General features: G+C 41.5%; 1 protein-coding gene across 2 annotated transcripts in view; it reads right to left on the bottom strand.

The window, feature by feature from the left end:
* sox11a (SRY-box transcription factor 11a) overlaps window positions 1–20,361 on the bottom strand; it is a 170,517-nt gene that overhangs the window by 5,656 nt on the left and 144,500 nt on the right. The gene's annotated exons all lie outside the window — the stretch shown is intronic.

The following is a 20,361-nucleotide window of genomic DNA, read 5'->3' on the forward strand; positions in this document are numbered from 1 at the left end:
GCTACACCCCATTCCCATTGCTCCCCCTCAAGGCTGACGCTTAAATGCTTATTTGCTGCCTCGTGTCAAGGGAGAGGACTTTTTATTCTAGAGCGATGGAGTGTTGAATTAAGTGATGGTTTTCATGTAGAAGCATTGAAAGAGGGTTTTAGGGAAGGGAGGGGAAAAAGCAAAACAATTCTCTTTGCATTGCTTATCTTAAAGCCCCCTGAAAGCAGCTGGTGCACTCACAAAGGGCCAGTGAAGCGTTAGATCAATACTAACCCTGGCTGGAGGCTATCTGATGTTCAAAATGCATGGATCCATCTCCTCTACATAGCCCTGAGACAGGTGTGGACTTCTGGAAGCCGCTATCTGATGGCCTCACAATGGGCGAGTGGGGGTACAGAAGCAGGGGAGGTAGCGTATAAAAACGCAAATTGACTTTTCAGTTGACAGACACATTCTTGGGTATCCTGTGTGCTCAGGTTACAATGTTTATTGTCCACACCATCAAGTGTCGTTTCTCATGGTGGACTAATTTCGCACTTGCCTTGTGTTTGAATTTGTGTAACAAGTTCTAGAATTTAAACCGCAGCAGAAGGTAAATTGCTTCTCCTGTACAGCACATTTTCAGGAACCCAATCTGGTCTTATAAATGTGATGATTTAAAGTTCACCAGTCAGTCACCACAGCCTCTGCCCGTGTCTTCGAGATGTCACTAGAACCGCTTCGCTGCTTGCCTGTCACTTTATGATCTCATTTCTTACACATCACGCTGTCTCCCTTGCACCCTTTTTTGCAGATAATACAAATGAGGAACAGTTGGGGAACTTGTTGTTCCACCACTTGAGTGTTTGCAGCCTTTGGGCCATTTTTAATCCTCCCTTCACCGACCCCCAACTCCTCACTCTTAGCGCTTTGCATCAGCGATTCAATGCAAATGGTTCTCCCAGGTGTCAGGTTCTTTGTTGACCTCCTTGATGTGGCCTCTGTGTCTCAAAAGCCTGATGCTTAGCAGATACTTGAGAGTAGAGTAGCTTGTCGTGAATGTAAACAGTTGATGCTTGAACACCGTGGCGGAATGCAAGTGTCGTAGCCAGCCAATAAGAATAAACGACTCGCGACAAAGCTTCTCTGCATTCGCCCTGCTCGGTAGTCAGCCCGAGCGTAGGAAGCGCTACTCGCATCAAAATGTTATTTCCAGAGGTAGGTATTCTGTCCGAGTGAAGGAATGGTACATCCGTACGTCAATATGATAGACGGCCACTTTGCGGATGACGAACAAGGTATGAGAAAGTTTAAAAAAATGACAGACTGAGGACGAACGGAAGTGCTTTTTTGTTCGTCTCCATCAATAACTAGGTCAAATACTGACGAACCTCTCAGTCCGTCTAACGGACCGTTTCGGCACACTAACATGATGGAACGATTTTCAGTTTCCAAAGGACAAACGATGGACGGACAGACGGATCAGTGATAGACGCAATGACGGAAGCGCTTTTAAGTTAGAATGGGCCAACAAAATTTGGTCAAAAAGTTAAACCCAGAACATCTTGACTAAGAGTCAGACACAATTCCCCCAATTGGATACCTACCAGGAAAATTGAGCCTCTTCACAAATGTTGTCTTTGTTTTTCTATATTTAGGTAGCACCATAACTCTAGCATATCCTAAACTAAACTACTACACATGAGAAAATCCAACATAAATATTATGGCACTCAAGTGAATCTTTAACTAAATAAAGAGACTGAATATAACACTTAAAGTCCAGTCTCTCTATGAAGGTGACAAGTGTTTGACTGCTCTGTAAAAAAGCATGATAAATATTTCCTGTATTTCTCTGCTCCTAAACCCACAAAGCCAAGAAAGCACAGTGGCCAGAACAGGATGACATCATCTTGCAGCTTACACTGTACATGTTCCCTAGTAATCATATCGCCGCGTCATCCCAGACCATTTCAATTCTTTAATTATATAGCAGCACCGCTGGCGACATGGAAACGTTGTTTACCATCCGAGTCCGGCTTCTCCTCAGGTTGTATTGTACATTGTGTCTTGTGTTAATAAACTTGCAGAGGAAGAGCCCTCCAGGCACTTTGCAGGCCTCGTAATGAGAGTGTGTTTAGTCTGGAGACCGTGTGCGACTAATGCTGATGGATCGTGTGGCTGCCAGTCCAGTTTTGTGCTCTTTCGCACATTGGAGGACACAATTGGGGGGTGGGGGACGAAGACAAGTTTCATTTGCAAGTCTATAAAATATGTGTCAGTCTACAAGAAGATAATTTAAATGTTAATGAAGGATCGCTCATTCAAAGTGTAATAGCACAAATTGCAGCGAATAGTTGCTGAGCTTGTTTGTACGTAATTCAAAAGGAAAAAATATATAACAAAGATATATAATTAAAAAAAATACACATACAGACACATTCACTCAAATTGTTTTTGCCAAATGGATATTTCGTGGAATCCCGCGCTCTCTCTACCGGGTATCCTTATTAATTTGAATTCAAAGTAAAAACGATTTGCAATGGATTTGTTTGCCATATTTCACAACTAAGCTTTAACAAGAAACATAGCGCCAGGTTGTGGCTAATGCCACGTGCGTTTGCTTTCCTGCTGGCTAGCTCAGACTTGCTTGCCCCTATCCCGAGATAAGATAGTGTTGACTGCAGGCCGGTGTGTGCGGTGACTAGCGAGGAGAAGCGGTGGGGGGGCCTCGGCTGTGCTTAGTCACCCTCAGCCGCATCCTGTGCTCTGAAGTTTTACTGGTTTATGATCTTTGCACCATCCTAAGAATAGTGACAGTTCAAAGCAGCATGACAAATTGAGAATCCATGCCCTGTGAACCTCTTCATTATGAGCCGCTGGGGTGAGCCCAAATTCAAATCAGGGATTGTTTTTAAGGTTAAGGTGAACTTTTGACATCTTTGCAAAATGGGAGGGAGGAGAGTTCTGTTTATGATTGTGCAAAGTGGATTCCTGTTAACCTTTTTTTTTTATCTTCCATGAAAACGACGGAAGATTAGGTACCTGATACTCAATAAAACATACCGGACACAACCTGCAGGTAGGAGGAAAGTAAAAGTAAGATCAAGATCTCTCATTTGCTAAATATGACCATGCAAAGGTATTCTTGATACACCATTTATGATATACATCCTGAACTAATTTTTTATTTATTTTTTTACTCATTCCGATTATGCTCAATACAATATATTTTTAATTAAAATGAGAAACCTCGAAGCAACGATAAAGCTTGCAAAACAATAGTCAAAGACATTTCTTCAAGTTGTAACACAGTCGTGCAAATCTGGAGCATTTATCCAGCTTTACCCTCCAAAACAAAAACAAGACAAAACCGACTCACAAAGAGACAAACACTAGAAGCAAATCTGAGCATTCAGTCATGTTTGAACAGTGACCAGATAAGATAGCTCAAAGTTATCAGCGCGAGATGAATTCCCAGAGGACTCCCCTGGAGGGGTTTCATCAACGCAGTGTGAGGAGGAAAATCAATTCCTCAAACCACATGGTGACAAATAACAACCTAAAACCAAGGAGGAATTAGTCACCCTCAAAGGCTCCATCCCGTTGAGGAATAGCGAGTCGGGAAAGATCTAAAGGATAATCATTCCAGCAGCGCGGCACGTAAACATGGACCAAGTTTGTAAACATCATCATAGTCATGTGGGTCAGAATGAAAACAGTCACCAGGAGTCGACGAGGTGGTCGCACATCATTTTACAAGAATAAGTTTGTTGTCTAAAGAAGGACAACATTTAACCCTTGTCTTCCCAAATTTACCCATTTGCAGATTTTTATCCATTTCTGGACTATCAACCATGATTTACTGTAAATTATCTGCTTTCATGCCAAGGCCAAAGCAATAAAAGTATCCCTTGATGCCAAGGAATTAAAGAGTTGAATAGTTCAGAGCATTTAAAAAAAAATACTTTCCTGAAATGTAGTGAAATAGCAAAAAAAGTATCTATCTTTTTTTTGTAGCTACAAAATTACAAATGCACACTATTTTCTCTTCCATATCAGTCTTTCTATGAACTGACTCTCTTGCCCTTTCCTTCACGTCTCTTCTTGAAATATTCGACAGGCTTCAAGAAAGACTTTCATAAATGTGCCCTTTTTTTTGTTGTTGCTAAATCCTCCATATCCTCTGAACGAGCCTAACACTATCTGTGAGCTAGCAGTAAAGGTCAGTGGAGGAGACTGGGGGATAGTGTGAGGCTAAGCTGTGTGCATGGCAGAGCATTTAACAACTAGGGATCAATAATGGAAGGTAATGTGTCATCGCAATCACACTTCCTGACGTGGGTGTTGCAGAGTTTCGTGCTTCCTTCAGAAGGCTTTGATGTTTGCATGTCAAAGATCAATATTTTTTTGTGTGTTTCTATGAGCAAGGTAGGTTTGACTGTATGAAAACATTTTTTTTTTGAAGCGAAACAGTTCTGTCAATTAAAATAAAAGTAAAAGTTTTTTAAATAAAAAAAAAGTGAAAAAAAAAATAAACATAGAAAAGATAAACACAGCCATGTAAGCGCCGGGCGGATTATCTCATATTTTATTTCCAACATTTGTGCAGCGATACTAATCTCATTACAAGTGTCTGTCACGCATACATGACGATTCACTTTAACAAGGTGCACTTTTTTTTTTCTTTCTCCGGCACCCTTCAAACTCATAGCGTTGTTGGCAAATGAAAATACATGAGAAGCTCTTGTGAAACCGACAAGGCCTAACAAGCAAAAGAGAACAAGGCTCAGCACTTTTGATCAGTTTGTGTTGTGACTCGTTCCTCCTATTGAAACACACACTGGGGATACAATATTAGATTTCACATAAATCTCGGATGGAAGCAACACGTAATTAGCATCTTGTTAATCGAAGGGAGTCATTACAGTCTATGATAGTGGACTAAATAGTTTGCTAGCACCAACATAATGATTCTCCTCACCCTAATTGTGTTTTCTATATGAAGCGTCTCATCTTTCTTTTAACAAGAAAATGTGAAAAACATCTTGAGGCAATATTTTTTTTAACTACTTTTAGTTAACAAGATGACTGCATAAATATTATATGCGGCTCTGTCTGCATTATACTTCTTAATTTATCTATTTATAGATGTAGAAAACTTTCAGAAGCATACAAGACAATTATAACCGGCTTCAAACTAACTCTCGGCTATACCATGATGACCTCGGTGAGCTTTGACTGTCATTGTCTTTCCAATAGCGGAATAATCTGACTGTTTTGCTCAAAGCACCCGAAAGACCAGTACCTTAATCATAGCTAATCCCTGCAAGCAAGCAAGACATGTTTTAGAGTGGAGGAGGAAGGAGGGGAGGGGGGGGGGGGCACAGGATGGACACATCACCCCAATTAGCAGATGGTTTAGCTTTAAAACCAAGTCATTAGGATCCCATAACCTCCTTGTCATTCAGAGTTTCTGCCTCAGCCTTGAGACTCCGACAGTCTTGTGTATTCGTTTATGAATGCATAAAGACAGAAAAATACATGAAAGGGATAATTGTATTGCATGACAGTGTCTAACATGAACATCCTCTGGGCATAAGTGAGGTAGAGCAGGCACAGTTGTAAAATGGCCAAATATGTTTTATTCCCGTTTATTTTGATGAATTGTTATTAAACCTCAGAAAGAAAAAGACAGTCAAGTTCAAATGTCTGTCAGGTTTGTGGATTATGTTACAAGAGGTCTCCTGTTGCCGTAGTGACACTGGTTTTCCGTTATAGCCTTTTAATACTCAACCAAATTCTCGAAGGAACAAATTTGCAGGGAATCTTTGCAGGTGTGTGCGGGCAGAGAGGTCAAAGCATTAAAGGCACAGCCATTAAGCCAAACCACAATAAGCCCAGGGTCAGGGATGAAGTTGAATGACAGCTCAGGATGAATATAATTTAAATATCCATGATAAAGACGGGTTCAAACGTTAAAAATTGGAATAATGCTTGCCTGCACCTACATATTTTCATTCTTTGCTCCATTCTGGAAGCGAGAGGTCAGATAAAAAGGAGGACAATGACCAAACTGGTGAGATTGATGCAGAGAATGAACGACCTAGCAAAATCTCGACTCAATCAAATCCATTCGCCGTTAATGAAAAAAAAGAGGGGGACCGAACTGTAAATCATCTTATGGTCCCATGTATTAGCGGTAATGAATTCACGCTGCCACGTTTAACCTTAGTTTTGCAATTCATTATTTTTGAGATTAACAAGGGAGGGAACTTAAGTGAACTGTCTGCGGGGAATTATGGCGAAGGCCTTGTTGTCAATCAAGGATTGTGTTCCCATGTCTTTCATTAGGCTCCGAGGAATTAAATAAGACTTTCTTCTAATGGCGGATGGCTCTCCCTATTTAACGCTCCTCTTCTTCTCCCAAGATGGTTAACTCTTCATTACCCAAATTAAAGGCATCCATCTCCGTTGGCTCCTGCCACATTGCTTTGACCTCTACCTGTCAAAACTTTCATACGAACGCTTGAGTGATGGATGATAGCCTCTGTACCATTGTCAAAATCACCCAGTGACTGTCCAACCCTTTCTGATCCATTCTATCCATCTCCCCAGGCTACATGCCGCCAGCCGCGATTTAACAATGAAGCTGAGGTGCTAAATTACTCTCCAAGAAATTAGAAACTACCTTTTAATTATATGCCTGGGAGTGTTTCAAAAGTTCAGAAGATCACCGCCAAAAGCTTTTAACTCGACTTTGTGTGTGCTGATCGTTTATATTCCTTAGGCGTGCTATTTCAAGGGTCGCTCGACATGCCGAAGGCTGAGCGCTGAGTTTGAGAAACCATTGGGAATAGGATAGGGAAACATCTGAAGGACATCCATGTTATACGATGTTGGAAAATGCTGTTATGTTACAGTTATATAACCGTTAACGACATATTTAATGATAATGATAATTTAAATCAGGGGAGCATTTATGTATGCAAAGTCTTCCAATGGTAGTTTTTCCAATTATAATTAATTATAAATATATATATATATATATATATATATATATATATATATATATATATATATATATATATATATATATATTATACTCAATATAAGCTCAATAAAAATTAGATCATTAATGTGTAAATAGAACGTTGTAAAAAATAAAATAACAAATAACCTAACTTTTCTTTGCACGGCTCTGATCAGTCGATATGTGTTTGGCAACGTACTTAAATGTCCGCATAGTCTTTGCTTACAAAGGAAGTGCAGGTCCCCTGAAATCCTCCCTATATTTCCTCCCCTTTTTGCATCACTTTGAGACACATGCGAGTGTTCAAATACATGCCAAACATCATACATAAAACATGATATAAGTGGTCCTGTTCTTGTCTGACCTCTTGTCCTCTTGCGTTTCTTGCAGGCAGATGTAGATAAAGCGCCAGACACACCTCAGTTCCTGAGAGGAGAGTTATAGCTTCCTGGGAGAGGCAACGCCATCCCCACGGAGCCCCGAAGAGTTGGACAGCTCCCTACGGTTAAGGTGCAATTCTGACTTGGCCTCCCCTTCTCACTTTGAGATGCTTCGTGTACCTGTCAAAAGGTCAAAAGGGGACCCCGGGTGCAGACAGCAAGATGGTGTCGGTGTGTCCGGATGTTTTTGCGGGTATGAGCGAGAGACTCCCCTCCGAGCGCACTCCCACTACCCCATGTGACAGATGCCAAGCTGTTTATGTGTGAGGTGTAGGAGTGCTGGGTGGGCAGGTGGGCAGATGCATTTGTTTGCAAGTGCATGTGTGAAAGGAAGTGTCTGTGCCTTGTATGTGTGTATCATGCCAGAAGCTGCACTTGTCAAGAGCATGCAGGCGCACGCTTGAAAGCATTTGCATACATGAGCATTCAGTTTGTCATGCATCTTCATTCACTTGGTTTAATTTAATAGATCATGTTTTTGGTGAAGGCCGCAACCAAAATAAAACCATCCCGTCATATCAGGTGGCGGTTTGCAACTGGCACAGCCACTACGCAAATGATGAGCTCATCATTAGAATCCATAACCGGTTCTGGCTTATTCAAGATTATAACTCAATCGCTCAATCACACTTAGGTAATAGTTTAATCAGAGAGTGGACATGTCAATAGGAGTCGACACCAGACTAATTATAAATCTGGGATGACTTCAACTCATTGTTCTTTCTTGATAGTGGATGGAGCGAGAGATTTTGCAGGATGAGTGACAGCTCTACTGAAGCAAGGATAATCATGGTGCTATGTGCTAAGATTGCCCCCCCCTTCCAATAACCCAACCAGAGATCAAACTCAATATAGCGCTCTCCTTGATTAAACCGTTTAATTATATGTATCACCTTAAAAACTTGAATGCATAATTTGTGGTCCATTATATTATTTGGCTGTGTTTTCAAACATTTCCATTTTGCGCTAGTTGTTGTGTGAACAAAAGCAGCAAAGCAGTTTAACAGCCTTTATATTGCAAAAAGATCATTCCGATGCCAGCAAGAGACGATAAAAAAGAAATTGACACTCTCACTCATTGACTCTCTCATTCATGATGACGGTCTACAATGACAATGTCATAAAAACATTAGTAATTGCCATAATTTCAATAAATAATTTCAACTACATTCAAAGGCTTGACTTGTGTCATTTCCAACTAATTACAGAGCATTTTTTCTTTGACATTCTCCCAAATTCTTCAGAGAACCAGCTGAGAAGTTGACTGCTGGGTATTCTTCTACACCACAGAGCACGGGAGAGATTTTCTCCTAATAAAGGCTTTCTATTTGTTAAAATAACGTCCAAGTGATTTGACAGAAAAGTAAAAACTTACAAAAAAAAGACATTCTGCAAACAGACACAAACCATTGAGTGTATCAGTTGCTGTAATGTGTCTTGAAAGTTCTTCAGTCAGCCTTTCTCATCAGGTTAGCGGACAATCGTGCTTTTTAAAGCAAGGTCTTGGCTCGCGGTTGGAAACAGGAAAGAACAGCAGTCTCCTATTACGGCTTCTTCACCAGCACTTGGGAAGGAAGCGAACAGCGGTCTGCCGCCGTTACAGTTTCACTCAAACGCACACAAGTCAAAAGCAGTCTTGACTCATGGTTGGAAACAGGAATCAAACAGTGATTACACACCGCAGAAGAATCTGGTACTGTTGTTCGTATACAAAGTAGCTTTCACTTTAAAAACATCTGAATTTGTCACTTGTCAGATGAAGTGAAGATAATTTGAGAAATGTATGCTGGTGAAACAGTAGAGTTTCACACAGGCTGGAAAAAGAGATTTTCCTCTGTATCACTCTTCTGTGTGAAAGGCACAGAGGGTGCGAAGGTGACTTGGCTATTTCCTGATTTCTTGAAACCTAACAGAGGCAGGAAGGCGTCTGCGTGAAAGGAAATAGTGGAAACCCGGAATGGCGGTGCAAAATTTAACACCTGGCAATCATTTACAACGTACACTTGTGTTGAATGCAATTTCAAGATCGTACTCGACGCTAGCGCTCATGTGGTCATACATAAGATTATCTGTATGTGGAATTCTATGTTGCGGCAATATTACGTTACCCTTTTTAAAATATTTTTTTATGAAAGGCACAAGCTGGTAGATGCTGAGTTTCTGGGCTTGATGGACTTGGAGATTTGCAAGTTGAAGTTCGGAAGGGTCACAATATACCCAGCATGACTCGGGAGTCCTGTAAAGATGGCAGATTGCAGTCAATCACCTTCTCAGTGGCGTGAATGATACACTGCAGTCTGCCCTTGTCCTTGGCAGAGGCTTGAGACTACCAGATGGTGATGGAGGAGGCGGTGAGGATGGAAGTGCACCATCATCTCTGAATCTTAGCGATGATGATAATACATGGAGTTCTTTTGGAGGAGGGCACAAATATTCTAAATTTGAATGTAATACTTTTCAAATTATTGACAAACTATAACTATAAAATATGTTATTGTGTTTAGAATTCAAGTCATACAAAACAGATTACCTGGAACCATTATCGGTTCTGTCACATTGGTCCAAGCTCAATTTGGTTTTCTTTCAAAACATTTCCAATTTAGGTCAATTATATTCGGTATAATTAGATCCGGAGTCTGTCATTACAAAACCTTTATTAACTGTATGTTTAAAGTCTGATTTCAACTTGATTGTAACTTTATGAATCAACAACTTGTAACTCTGCAATGTAGCGGTTTATATTTTCACTCAGTGAGGCTTTTTGGCAAATAGCAAAAACAGATGGACTCAAATAGTGCCAGTCACAGAACATCCTAATCAAATTGTTTTGTTCACAAAAAAAGCTAAAAGCTATTTGTTATTTTGAGTTTGATCAACCCCAAGTCCATACAACCATCGCAGAATCAATAACAGTAACATTATAACAGTAACGTAAAAATTAAAAACTCATCTAATACTACTTCTAATAATATTTTACAATTGTGAAAACTATCAAACATTTCAATTTGGTTCAACTCCAAATTGTAGAACTGATGGGAAATTTAAACTTTAATGCACCACTGTTTCTCATCAACTATTGGAAAACTGTTGGTTGAAACAAACTTAACAGTTGAACTCGAAACATTTGAAAAGCTCCACTAAAAGTCTGACAATGGCATTTATAAGTTAAATATTTGCAAAACCCCAAAGACAGACACTACGGGGGAGCCAAAGCATTGACTTATGGGAGACATGTTTTTCCTTTCTTGTATCCTGTTTAAGCTTTAATTCCTCGGACCAGGTCGAGAGGAATGAGGTTCTGTCTTTATGTACAAAGTATACGGATTCTGAGAATTCCCAGCTTGACTGTTTATTTTGCTGGACATTGAACAGGATGTGAGGTTCACATCTGTGGAGAAACGGAGGCACAAAAATGGAGGAGATAAATGATGAAAGGAAAACAGTCCCGGTGAAGCTGTCTATTTTTTCCCCTCTTGAACATCTAGCGAAGATTAGATCCAGCCTTCACTCAGACAAACTCTGCTACACATTTATTTAGCGGCATTTATGTTGACAATCCTTTCCAAGAGTGAGCACCAGATTAGACACGAGAAGAATTCAACGTCATTCCTCGGAAGAACGGTAATGGCTTCTCATTTACACTAAGGGGGAAAAAAGTCACACTAACCAGCTCCTGTCATTAAAATAGTGAGGGGGAGAGGAGAGATGAGAAGCAAAAAAGGTGTGTGTATGTGTGCATGTGTCTGTACGTGCATGAGAGGTTGATTGAGGGCAGAGCTGTCACGCCTGCTAATGTGGAAGCTAAGCCACAGAGCCCCCAGCCCCAGGCGGGCAGATGGCGGGGTGGGCAGAGTAGGGTGAGGGTCCCCTATCTCTAATTCTCAGCTGCACTTGTAAGATATGCACTATGTATGAAATGTGTTGGCAAGGATCCATGTCCTTCAACTCCCTGTGCTCGCCCCCTCCCTCCCCTCTACAGAACTCACCAAACTCACCCCATAGCAGCTCCACCCTAGCCAGCTGTGTCTGCGTGAGCTCACCGGGCTCTGGCAGCAGGGATCAAAACAACACGTGAACTAGCCGTGACATGGACAACCACCAAAACATGCGAGCAAGTGCAACGAGGTTGTTTTAGCTATATGACAAGAGGTGATTGGTGTTTTTGCCAATGTGTTTTCAGGTAGTTTTTTATTTTTAAGTTCTAACTCACACGACACTAGTAAATTGCTTGGAATTCAAAGTTGGACTTAGCATTTTGGAAATGTTAGAAATGGATTTTGAGAATGAACCCAGCTTGATGCACCACACATCTGCAGAGTACAGTATCTGTCAGAACCTCAAAAGAATTCACCAAAATCACATTTGCGCCACAACTTTGACCTCCTTCCAGCTGTTCTAAAGATGAATCTACTTTCAGCCAACATATTGGCCCATTTGCCGTGAGCACGTAAAAAAACATGCCTTCAGTCCGCCTTGTATTTAATTCCAAATGTATTGTTGTCCCTCTACGCCAACATATAGTGAAAGGCAGATTAATTAAAAGCTCTTCTATTAGATGTCAAAAATTGTCTTGACACAACAAAATAAGTCGTGGCTTCAAGAGATTTTTGTTTAATTAAAAGAGGTTCAGATTTTATAGTCCATTTGTGAGTAAATTGACAAAATGACAGAAATGATGAGCGAGAAAAATGAATGAGCATTTCTATCAATGACAATATTTTATAAAACAAAGACTGGAAATACTTGCACCGTTCCTGTTTGAATCACTTGGATTAATACCAACATGCTTGAAGAGAGTTCAAGATAGGCCTGTTGCGCAGGTGTCCTTCTGGAATAACATAATTCAGTCACCCATTTGAAGATGATTTTAGAATGGAGCAGGATGAACGGGAAAGGAATTGGGAAAAACATCAAAGAAGTCTATACGATTCATGGAGCATCTTGCTAAAGAAAAAAGGTTGCTACTCCAATCTGTTGATGGACAAATAGAAAATCCACCAACTGGTACATAACATTAAAAATGGTAATATAAATCTCTTTACACTATATTCATCTATCTCTGTTGCACAAACACAGAGTCTTTCCAGTAAGCCACAACCTGTGCATTAGATAATCACTTGTTAAGATGTCCTATTCTTCACAGGTAACAGATGACAGCTTTGGTCAATCACTTGGGTCACATATTAGTGACACCCACCTACCTGCACACACACACACACGCACACACGCACACACGCACACACGCACACGAAGAGATTGTGGCGTCACACTGCGCTGGCAGCAGATGGAGTCCCGAGTGACACATGGTGGCAGAGGAAGGTTACATCATGTAAATAATGTGCTGCCCGGCCAGCCTTTAATGACATCACATTTCAATTTCACCTCCGTGCTTTATGCCCCCTCGCACGTTCTCAAACAGCTGTTGCTGCTTTGCGTGCGTAAGCCTCAGATGACATCCAAATTACATTTATGGTAATTCTCAACTTGATTACGGCAATCTAATTTAATATACTCTTTAAATTCAGAATAGTCGTGAGTATTCCGTAGCTATCGCCCACTTGACGGGTTCCCGGCTAAGCATATGTCATTGAAGATTGATTATTAGATTTGATTCAAGTGTATCAGACATAATTAGGGTCATATAATTGAACACAATGGTGTTTTTTGGCACAGGTCCCCAACAGCGGACATGTGCCGACACGAGTGAGGGGAGCCGAGCAGCTGTCGGGGTTACTTGTGCCAAAAGAACAAACCTTTTGAATCGACTGAAAGTATTTTTCATAGTTTTGTGTAGATTGACGTCCCCAGATGTTGCATGTGGATGTTTTATGAGGTAGTTAACGGTGGCTCAGGCTTACGTTGACAATCACTGAGAAACAATTAATAAGGCATAAACAGCCCACTGAGCTTTAAATTCACACTGCATCCACACTGAGAAGAAAGGCAGTGGAAATGTGCTTTGTGCTCTGCGGGGTAGTGGATTTCTTTTAACTTTTCTTTCTCTTTTTCTTTTTTTTTTTTTTTTTTTACTAGTGAGTCGCCACAGCGCTTCATCCGGCCGCTGGTGGTGGAGGGACGCTGCTGTGATCAAATTCCTGAACTTGGTGACCCAGACAGTTGGTGCTGTTGTTTGCTCTTCTACACAGACACCTTATCCAAATCCAAAGAGTTTGTTTTCAGGCGGGACTTGCCGGAACACGATACAAGTAAATATAGTTGTTGTCTGCTACTGTTGCTGTTCTATTTTCATTGAGAGAGGGAATCGCGATTTGTGTCACCACTTTTGATCCTACATAAGAAGAATCATTTAGATTGTTAAAATATTTTAATAAAAACCATCATCAACAAATCACTGAATATGTAAACTAAAATATTGGGACTCACTTCCTTAAGGGTTCAAAGGATTAACTTAAAACAGTAATTTTTTTGGGAAACTTTTTTTCAAGTGATGGTTTGCCGAGAAGAATGTGGGACAAGAATAAAAAGAATACAAATGAAATTGCCTGCATTGAAGTCAGTAAAATCAAGGTTGAAAGCATACCGAACTTTTTTCTCCAATTTTTTTGTCTCCTTTTCATCATCCGAGTCGTGCTTTGCTTTCTTGATTCCTATTGATTCGACAAGAATAGTAAGTATGACATTCTGAACTTTATACAGCCTAATGATGATCAACTGTCAACATCAATACACCTAAATTTAGCCAAAATCAATGATTGGTTATTAAAAAACAAATTCAAAGAATAAGATAACAGTTGTTTGTAGATTTCCACGAATCTCTACATGACGACTTTACGTATAAGTAGGTAAGTGATGTATGTCATCAGAACCCCGGGAGGGAGCACTCCAGTTTCATCATCACACATGGCTTAGCCCTTACCCAGAATGCTACAGCAAAGGTGAGAGGTCACCCAGCCATCAGAGGAAGCCATCACTGAGGAACTGATCCCATCGCATCCCACCCCCTACCTTTCATCCGTCTCCCTGATTAGTTTGCTCATGTGACAGATAGCAACTTTAAAATGAAACGCCCCCGTAGACACCCTCTGGGAGACGCTCTCAAGCAAGACAGACGTATACACATCGCCGCTGCTCTGCCGGTGAGTGCACTTTCAATTACAAGAGGAGAGGTTGGGCCTTTAGATGTCAGACTACTCGGGGGCTCAAAGCTGCGGCTGCTTCAGGCCTGTTTGGCTTCTACGCGAGTATATCCATCCACATCGGCTTCCACGACGTATCGGGCTTCCTCTGGCATGTCTCTCATGCGTGATTGGTGTGCTCAAGCCCCACAGTCGCAGATGCGGCTGCGCCTGATGTGGTGGCGTCCAATAATCATTCATTGTCGACGTTATGCAATTCATGGGCATTCAACTGCCACTACGTTGAATATTTTTCATATTGCAAGAGCAAAAATACATCATTTTATAATACACCATTGACTACTAAAGGGATCTATTTAAATGACTTATAGTGCATGGTGGGTCCCTACGATGTGACACAAAAGTCGTTTTTACGACTGTGCACGTTCAGGGAACCAAGTTCTAATTGCAATTTAATCAAGTTAATTTCTGGTAGTTAAATTTGCTGACAGTCTTCATTTTAGTCTGTTGTAATGTACACGTAAAGTTGTATTGTATTTTACATAAGATAAGCAAGGTTTGTGGATTTTACCACACAAATATACTTCGTATTTTGTCATCTCTTTACAATTTTGATTTATCATCATGTGATTGTCTGTTTTCCAAACCAGAAAAGAAATTCAAATTTCTGCTTCTTTTGTTTTGCTCTGCCAAAAGTAAAGGTTTGGACATTGAACAGATTTTTTTTATATAATCCACATATCTTGTCTAATAACCATCCAATAAGAGTCACCTGTGGTGCTTATACAATATGTCATTGTGAAGATATTGTAATATAGTTGTCATGAACAACACAATCTCTTGTATCTCAAGAGTAGGAGCCAAGCTATGGAGTACGTCATCATTTCAAAGGACGCTCTTGAAACAACAGGTTCCTGATTTCATGATCGCTCTTCACCTTGTGCTCCACGTGTTGTTGCGGTCGCCAGGGGGTGATTTGGCTGAGACGTATAGCTCATCACAAAGCTATCCGCCATACTGATTGAGTCATATGTAGAGCCGCTGGGATAATTTCTCGCGAGCCCGTCAGGTCAATGGACTTTGATTGGAACACCATATGAAATGGAGGAAGTCCACTGACTGAGTGCTCTCACAGCCACTCGCGTTGGTGCGATTTTCTTCTGGCCCAGTCTACAACTCAAGAAGTCGTAATTGACATTTAGCTTTTTTTTTTTCTTTTTTTTTTTAAATATAATACAAAGGAACCGTCAAAGTTGACTGGATTTTATAGATTTTATTCTATGAAGGCTAGCAATTTACCTGGCACATTTGACTAAGAAACAATTCAACCAAATGGTTTGGGTTCTCCTTACAATGTTCCATCTTTGTCTCTATACTGTATTTGGCTGGCCTCCGCCCGGGGGTCGCCTGTGCCTAAGCACAAAGCACAGGACTGTATGAACTCCTTGCAAAATACAGGTGTCCATTACAGTGATGTAGAAGAATGGTATTCAATGAAAAGTTAAAATTCCAACAGCCAGACTAACCTGTTTTTACGTGACTGTAAGTCGAGGAGACTAATAATAATAGTTCCGTGAAAAACAGTAACATTGCCTGAGACACCTGTTCATTTCATTTCACTGTTAACTTTGAAACTTTGAAACATGTGGCTCCGCCTGGGGAGTCTCGAACGTGCCAACAGGTTCAATATACAAGATCAGCTGTGAGCCATAACTTTGGACATCTTGCTGTGAAAATCGCAAGCGTAGCGATGCCAAGCCGAGCGACTTGGTTCCCCTTGATTACCTTCGAGTCAAAAGGAGAAGAATGGGATGTCTGAAACAGATATGAAGTTGAATAAATTCCAAGGGGAGCTTGGGTAAAATACCTGCGGTGACATTTCCAAACCGCAAGATCTTTTTATCCAAGGAGTGTTTGGACATCCCGGGGTGGGAGTCTCAAAAGTGACCATAACATAGGTATGCCTAATCCTCTTTCATGTACAATCTAACACAAAGGGAGCATCTGTCCAAGAGACGAGGGAGACCGTGTGTGTGTGTACTCATAAGAGGTTTCGTGTCTGGACCAACATTGTCGTGCTTCTTATTATTCTTTGCACATAGCTGCGAGTCCAAACAAGGCCTTCCTAAGGAGGACTGCTGTGCACTCCTGCTGGCCTTGGTGGTCGGTTGCAGAAGTGTGTGTGAGTGTGTGTGTGTGTGTGTGTGTGTGTGTGTGTGTGTGTGTGTATAGAGTTGAGAGAGCTCTGCTTTCTTTCTATAGGGGCTTTCACTCTGCAAGAGCTCAGCCCCTGTAAAGATGGAGTTTGTGCTGGTACCTCTCTTAGCCTCTCTTTTTTGTGCAGGCATCTCCTTGCTTTCAATCTCTCTCTCTCTCTCTCTCTCTCTGTTTGCAGCAGGAGCACTAGCTCTGAGTACTTCCAGCTGCCGACATTGAATACCACCTCCCACACACGCACACAGTTCAAAAACACACACAGGTACAAAAATGGGTGCAATATAGACACACATTCAGATACTGTGCATTCCTCATTTGGGGAATCAGACACAGAAGTTTCTTGCTACTTTGACTTTTGAAGACATGTGCTAGTTCATTCTGTTATATGTATGTGTTACTAGTTGATGCAAATTGTTTATGTTAAGGTTGAACTCAATACATTCCTGGATGTTGGTCTGCCGGATTTCCCATAGGAAATAGAAATAATCTGTCCCAAGTTTCAACTACGGGTAGCAAAAGACTTTCATAAGTGACATTTAAAGTTGGGGAGGATAATAATATATATAATTAATTAATGACCTGTTAACATTCTTGTTCCTCAGAAAACACGACATGGGACAATGCAGTTTCATGTCAAAGAACATGACCGTATTTGTGTGAGACGTACATGCTCCTGCACACTCACACATTCCCAAAGGGGGTTAACCTTGTACCTCGTCCCCCAAGAGCAGCAGCAGCAGCGGTGGCAGCAGCAGCAGCATGGCTGTCAACTCTTTCATGGTGTTATGAAATAAGAGGAGAGCACCGGAGGAACCTGTTGCCGGGCTATAAGACTGAAGCAGCTCGGGGAAAAAAATGGTAATACAAGTGAGTGCGGCGGCGGGGGTCTGCCGCGGTGTAACCATAGCTGCTTAACTTGCATTCAGGCCTTTTACCAAAGCTGGGCTCGGGGTATGCAGACAACCCAGGGGCTGCAGACTTAGGGAGGACTTTAAGCTTCTTTGTCAAGCTCGTCGGAGCTCAGTCTACCGCTGTGAGGAGGCCAAGGCATGCAGCTGTCTAGCAACAAGAAGCTCTCATAGCGTAGACACAGGCCTGTGGTTTGGGAGTGTGTCTATGCAAGGTGTCCAAAACATTTGTGAAAGTAGGACAAGAATGAAAGTCACACCAGATGAGACCAGCATAAGATCTACAATATTTTATTTTCACTATTGTTGAGAAACTCACTTAAGTATTTTAATCATGCTGTTTATTTGCTATTTTAACATTTGAGTCAGCTGTCACTACTGAAATACACGCAAGGCAATATTCAAAGCTTAAGTGTTTGCTTTCCATCACGGTATTACCGCCGGTCTTAACACTTCCTTTCGGAAAAGCTACAAACCCGCCTGGAGTGACGAAGGAGCTACCCTTCGATGTTCCAAATGAGCCATAGTGAATTCTTCCCCGCCATTCAGTCCCAAGGGAGGCAGTGGAGAAAACCCCATTATATTTGGGGGTAGGCAGCCCTCAAACTGACAGCGACTGCTGTGACAGCAAAGCTCAGAGGAAGTGGCAGGAGCGAGGTACGCGTTTGCAGCTCCATACGAAAAACAGAGTAAATTGCTAACAACTTGAACTTGTCAGCCAAAGAATGTTTACAATTACAAAATAGAGAGCGCCGTGCTGTTCATTTGCTGAATATGTGACTGATTAAAAGTATATACGGTACACATATATTAGAGACTGTTTTATAGCAGACCAATTGGCTTTCCAATGCAACATCTATAATTTAAGTTCACTTCTTTATTTCATGGAGCCTTTAAAACAGCCACACTTGTAATTAAAAACCGTATTCCCCCCAAAATTGTACAGCCACAAAACCACACGGATTACAAGTGAGGCTGGCTAATTACTTCAGGCATGCGGTCTACGAGATCTGTACCGATCGTCAAAGCGAGAACAGGGGCCGGATTGGAAACATGGGTGGAGGCGAGTCCGTGCATGTCTGTTTCAGTCGCAGGGATAACACGAAAAAGGTCAAGTCTGAGTCGGCAGATCACAAATAATCACCTCCCACACAATGTCGATGCCCCATACAGCGGCGGTGGCGGATGATGGGAGTACCAGATAGAAGGAGGGAGACGGATTGACGGGGAAGAAAAAAAGGGGACGAGCGGGAGGGAGCGGAGCAAACGAGAGTGAGAGGAGAAAGAGGAGAAGGAGGTATTATCATTCCAAGCATCAGCCTCAGAGCAGATGTGCTGCTTGTCTCGGTTTTGTGAAGTGAGCAGCGACTGACCCCGTTCACCTCCAGGCCTAAAGAAAGATCGACTGACTCACTCGGCTATGCCAGCATGTCTCGATGTGCCACCACTTGTTATTGGATGCAAAGACCTGGAAGTGGTTGTTGCTATGCAGGTTACTGCTCGGGAACTGGACTCTTTCTGTTATATTACTTATGACAAACAGGTGTTCGCCTCACTTTTTTTTTTTTTTTAATGAGACCTATTGAGCCATTTTTTCACAATTTAAAATAGTTTCCGGGTGTCTAAAGAGCACACAATAAAATACAATATATATATATATATATATATATATATATATATATGGTTCACATATATATATATATATATATATAAAATAAATGAATAAATAAATTTAAAAATATATATCCACAGTACAAATATTATTCAGTTCATTTCTCATCAACAACAATAATATAGTTGTCAGATTTTCTCTATGGCTGGAAAACCGATCTTCAAACAAGCAGTTTTGCACAATTTACAGGTATCTGGAGATCCCGCAGAGAGAAGTCAAAGAGCAGACGTATTTCACAAATTCACGTCTGGAATAATGTTTGCTGAATGAATGAAGTTATCCGAAACTGCTGTATGAATCTCAAATAATCTTGTGTCAAAATGAATGATGAAGTCATCTACGGACACAAGGAGGGGTGACTTTTTCTGCCGTATTCAATTAGCTCTTCAGCTGGAGCGCTTTTACATTGTCAGTCAGCAGGCAGTAAACACTGTCTTTCACCAGCGGTCCACCTCGGGGTGGCAGTAAGGGAGTTCGGGTGAGGGGTTGTCCTTAAACAACAAAGTCAGCTCTTTGATACCTCCCTGTCTCGCCTTTCAGCACCGCCGTCCCCAGACGTAAAAGCACACCTTCCAATAAAACACTAACACACACTTTTTGGGTGGACTTTATGGCCTCGCCTCACACAATTACCCATGATCACACGATCAGCGTTTGACTTTACGACATGTACGTGCATGTGTGTTTGTGTGAGGCTGTTTGAGTGTGTGTTTGTGCATGCTGGGAGACAAAATAGTGTGTGTGTGTTGAGGGGGAGGGAGGGGGGGGGTCAAGTCTTGGACAGGGGTCATCCCGCCGACATGTGAAAGCCAAAGCAGTGCATTTATATACAGACTGGCAGGTTTGCAGGGAATTAAACTAAGGCAGAAGTGAGCACACACACACATCTTATTTCTGTGGCCTTTCTCCACCTGCCCTTAGCGTTTTCCGAGATTCCAAATGACGTCCTGACAGGAGCATTGAAGGCTGTGCGATGACAGACCACAACAGCTTTTATCAGTGACCAGCACACTGCCAGCTTGCTG

The sequence above is a fragment of the Syngnathus leptorhynchus genome, chromosome 15 (genome assembly GCF_054491065.1).
Source record: "Syngnathus leptorhynchus isolate UIUO chromosome 15, UIUO_Slep, whole genome shotgun sequence".
In the NCBI taxonomy this organism is placed as follows: domain Eukaryota; kingdom Metazoa; phylum Chordata; class Actinopteri; order Syngnathiformes; family Syngnathidae; genus Syngnathus; species Syngnathus leptorhynchus.